The following is a 4,824-nucleotide window of genomic DNA, read 5'->3' as shown; positions in this document are numbered from 1 at the left end:
TCCTCAATTCTCCAATCACTTATATTGAAGATTATATTCGCATCGTATTCGGTATCTGTAATATATATAGACCTTCCTGAGTTTATGCTTTATCAGACGATGATGAAATCATTGCAGAAAGAATGCTTATATTAAGTAAAAAAGCGAATGTTCTTCGAAAGGTAATAAAAAATAATAAGTAGGCTTGTAAGACAGTAATATGGAATAAGATAGAAGCTGGATCTTTAATTTACTTTTTACGGTTAACACTTCATGACTTCCACAGAATCACAGTAGGAGTTTATCAGGTTAAACAGGCTAAGTCGTCTTCGAGGGAGCATAGGAACGATGATGGCAGTTACGACGTTTATGTGCACAAAAAAAAGCCATATATTATGAGTGAAACTACCATCACGCCATATTTCACCGAAGCAGTACCAACTTTGGATAAGATATCTGACAGATGACTTTGATCCAGTTAAAGGTTGGTATTGTCAGTGTAAGACCGAAGCTCGTACAGTAGGATGTTATGCACATATTGCCTCAGGTTTATGGTTTCTAGGATATTATCGATATTTATAAGAGAAACCATAATATAATAGTGATAACTAGTTCAAACACGAGATAGACGCTGTGAACTGGTTTGAATCAGACGATACGTTAGACGACAATGTTCTTACAACAGTTGAGAATTATGTATAGAAAAACGCTTTCGATATTGAAATACTTAATAGATTCATCAATCAATGCTAGCATACAATACAAAGATAGAATCAAAGACGGATACAGAAATAAATAGACACATACAAAGAGAGACACACAGATATGTGCAAAACCCGATCGTAACCTCCCTGTGGTGTACATTGGATAACGCTAATGCCGACGGTACTAATGATTACTATTATCAAATGATTTGATTTTTAGTTTCATGACTTGTGAATGGAAGACTTTGAGAATTGACTAAGTTTAAGATCAAGAGAAAGGTCACTGATGTATTGTCCGATCCTACTTTTCATAGCAGAGAGTATACTGTTTTAAATATTAAAATGAAAAAAATGAAATAGAGTAATGATTTATTGTAAACTCCGCTCATTTAGATTTAACCTTGAACTTACCTTACCCATGACCTGATCGAGTTAAGCAGATCCAAGATTCGAATTCAGTAACCCTGAAAACGTATAAATACATTGGTTTACTTCGTAAATTGCTGATTCGGTATATTTGACCTTGAATAGACCTTGATCCTGATCTGATGAAGTAAAACCAACCTTGAATTTGATCAAACTCAAAAACATGTGGTATACTTAATATTGTTCGTGTTGCACATTTGAAAAGATTTGTGTATCTGTGATAGCTATCAGTTTCTATCAGGTTTTGATCAAATTCAGAGGGGGGCCGAAATCAGCCCTTATTGACCTTCCTCCTTTTACAAAAGAAGGTTCCATTTCATATTACTATCGAAATTTACACCAAGATCTACTATGTTTATTGTCTTAACATGAATTGATGTTTTTAGGCTTTTAGGAGTACTATTACAATCTATGTAAGCTCTTTTGGCTATATTTAGTGATAGTTTGTTTATTGCAAGTAAATCACCGATTTCTTTCATCTGTTCATTCATATTTGTTTTTATTCTTGCCAAGTTTTACCAGTAGTTATTATAATTGTGAAGGAGAAAATTGTGTTTTTTGGCATTGTTAGCAAAATATTATTTATATACAGGGTGTCCAAAAAGTCTGGAAACACCTAAATATCTTTCCAGGTGATATATTTTAAAAATCTGTCAAGGTCACATTTGAAGTAATTTTCAACAAGGAATTCAAGGGTTACCTTGGATTTGAACTTGAAGATGACCTTGACGGTTTCGTCAAGCTTTGGGTTATTTTTTTAATTGAAAAGCGCCTTTTTCAACAGTAGTAATTGAAGGAGTGGGAAATTTTACGTTCAAAACCATTGAGGTAAAAAATTTCCTGTTGGCCTTGAAGGTCATTCAAAGATCATTAAATTCTGAGGCCTCTTAAAAGACCTCAATTGATGGAAATAGACCAAAGCTTGCTTTAGTTATTCTGTTTGATAACAATTAGCGGTAACCTTGAACTCGACCTTGTTTATATTCCTCAAGGTCATTTCAAGGTCAAAGTTTTTTCTGATGTCCGTCTCATCTGATATTGGTAATTAAAAGAGCAGAAGTTATTACTTTCAGCGTTACCCTGGAACAAAGTCATATACGTAGTAATTTCTGTTTCCTTTGGGGTGCTTTATTATCGTGAGTATCTTTGCCTCTCACGTGATTCAATAAATAATTTCTAGCTGTATTAATCGCAGATGCTCAAACTGCTCTCTATTTACTTCTTGATAGTATCCTTATAAAAAATCCTTATCCTTATGGTAAAAAGCACCAACAGTATTCCTGATGATTTCAGCGGGAATAAGAGCTGTTTCATCAACGATCCTTTGCCGTAATTCAACCAAATTTTAGGATTTTGTTTTGTATACTCGATCTTTCAAATATCCCAAATAGAAGTAGTCAAGAGGCATTAAATCAGGTGACCTAGCTGGTCATTCAATGGTGCCTCTTTGTAATATCCATCGATTAATAAATACTGCATCTAAGTAAGCGCGAACACTTCGTGCATAATGAGCTGCTGCACCATCCTGTTGATATCATGTGTCATTGAAATTTTCTCCAGTTATCCCTCTCATTGCAGGAACTATTTGATTTCGCAGCATAGCTTCATAGTTTTGGGCAAGTAACCATCAATAAAAAATGGCCATATAATTCGATTATTTAGTATTCCAGCCTAGACATTTAATTGTTGTGGATATTGTGATTTGGCTTTTCTTGTCCAATGAGGATTTTCAGATGCCCAGTATCTACAATTATACCCATTCAAACTTGCGTCAAGTTGAAATGTAGCTTCATCCAAAAATACTATATTAGATAAAAAAATGAGATTTTGAACTATGCGAGCCATCATATCATCACAAAATTCAACGAAACGATCGAAATCATCTTCGTTTAGCTTATGATGAATATTACTTTGAAGGGATGGAAATTCGCTTTCTGTGGTACGTTATGAACAGATGATTTACTTATTTCGTGTTCTTGAGCGGCTCTATGAATAGAAGTACACTGCCGTCCATATTTATTTGCCCACCCAGAGAAAAAATTACATAAAATTAAAAGTTTTGTGACTAAGGAAGTATTCACCCTATCGAAGCCTCCGGCAGCTCATTTTGTAGGTTCTGGCGAGTACTTTAAGATACATGTCCTCCCGAATCGATTAATAATTTTTTTCCATGTTTTATCAAGACATAAAGGTAAGTAAAAAATCAAAAATTTTTTGCCCACTTTTAAGTCCGAACATTTTTATGGGAAAAATTTCCACGATAAATCTAAAAGGAGTATTTCGAAGCTTGTTCGAAGAGCTTTCGAATGCGAGGTAACAGGATGTTTTTTCATAATTAGCTTAAAAGTTACAGACGTTTGAAAGAAAAAAAAACACTTTTTTTCGAGAATTATTATTTTGGTACCATCTACTCGCATGGAAAAACTTTACTCGGAAAAAACGTGTAATTTGTAGCGTAGAATCAACCTAAATTTTCTCAGATTTATTTCGTAAAATTTTTTTTCCTACATTTTGGAGTCGATTATTGTACGACTTTGTGGTATTCTGTAATAACTGGAATACTTTATTATAGATTGAAATGATCATTTTCTTAACAAGGAACAATAAAAAAATCAATAGTATAGAAAATATCAAATATTCAGTTTTTATTTGTCCATTATCGAAATAAATATAATAAATAAATAAATTATCAATCCATACGTTTTGATAGCTTTAGAAATTCATGTTTCTTGGTAGTAATAATAATAATAGTAATAATAATAATATATATATGTATATATAAATATTAAGAGAAACATCTAAACAGTCAAGTCACTCCTAATAACATAACAGTATGAGAATCTCACAAAAAATTATCTATTTGAATTTGATTGAACTATAAAATTATAATACTGTAATTAAATGTTTTTTTCATCAAAATGCCAACCTTTGTTCTTGATAACTGCTTTGCAGATTCTTGGCATTCTCAGGATCAAATTTTCCAAGGTGGAAGCTGGAATCTTTTTCCATTCTTCTTGCAGGATCGTCCATAAATGTTCTCTAGACGTAGGGCAAATTTTCCGTACTGCTCGGTCGAGTTCTTCCCATAATAATTCAATAGGATTCAGATCAGGTGATTGAGGAGGCCATGTCATGACTTGTAGTATTTGCCGGTTCTGCAAGCTCTCCAAATAATTTTTACAAATGTTCGAGGTATGTTTCGGATCATTGTCCTGTTGGAAAATAAAATTGGGACCGAGCAGACGTCTTCCAGAAGGCACTACGTTCCTTTGAAGTATACTTTTGTATTTTTCTTTATTTAATATTCCTTCAATTCGGATGCAATCCCCTACTCTGGACCCTCCAAAACATCCCCAAACCATCACAGATCCTCCACCGTGTTTGACAGAAGGTACAATGCACTCCCGAGAATGACTCTCATTCTTGCGCCTCCTAACATAAACTTTTCTTTTTGAACCAAAAACTTCAAATTTCGATTCGTCACTCCACAATACTTTCCTCCAATCGTTCACAGTCCAATCCTTATGCTCTTTGGCCCATTTCAATCTCTTAGCCACATTTACTTTTCTTAAAAGTGGTTTTTTGACTGCTATTCTTCCATGAAGCCCTTTTTCTGCGAGCCTTCGTTTGACTGTAGTGACACTAATCGATTTACCAATACTTTTACTTACTTCTGATGATAATTCTACAGCTGTTAGGCGGCGATTTCGAGTAC

This window comes from Phymastichus coffea, unplaced genomic scaffold (assembly GCF_024137745.1).
Source record: "Phymastichus coffea isolate CEN01 unplaced genomic scaffold, Cenicafe_Pcof_1.1 PCOF00019, whole genome shotgun sequence".
Classification (NCBI taxonomy): domain Eukaryota; kingdom Metazoa; phylum Arthropoda; class Insecta; order Hymenoptera; family Eulophidae; genus Phymastichus; species Phymastichus coffea.
The sequence above is the reverse complement of the archived record's forward strand: the minus strand, read 5'-3'. Positions refer to the sequence as shown.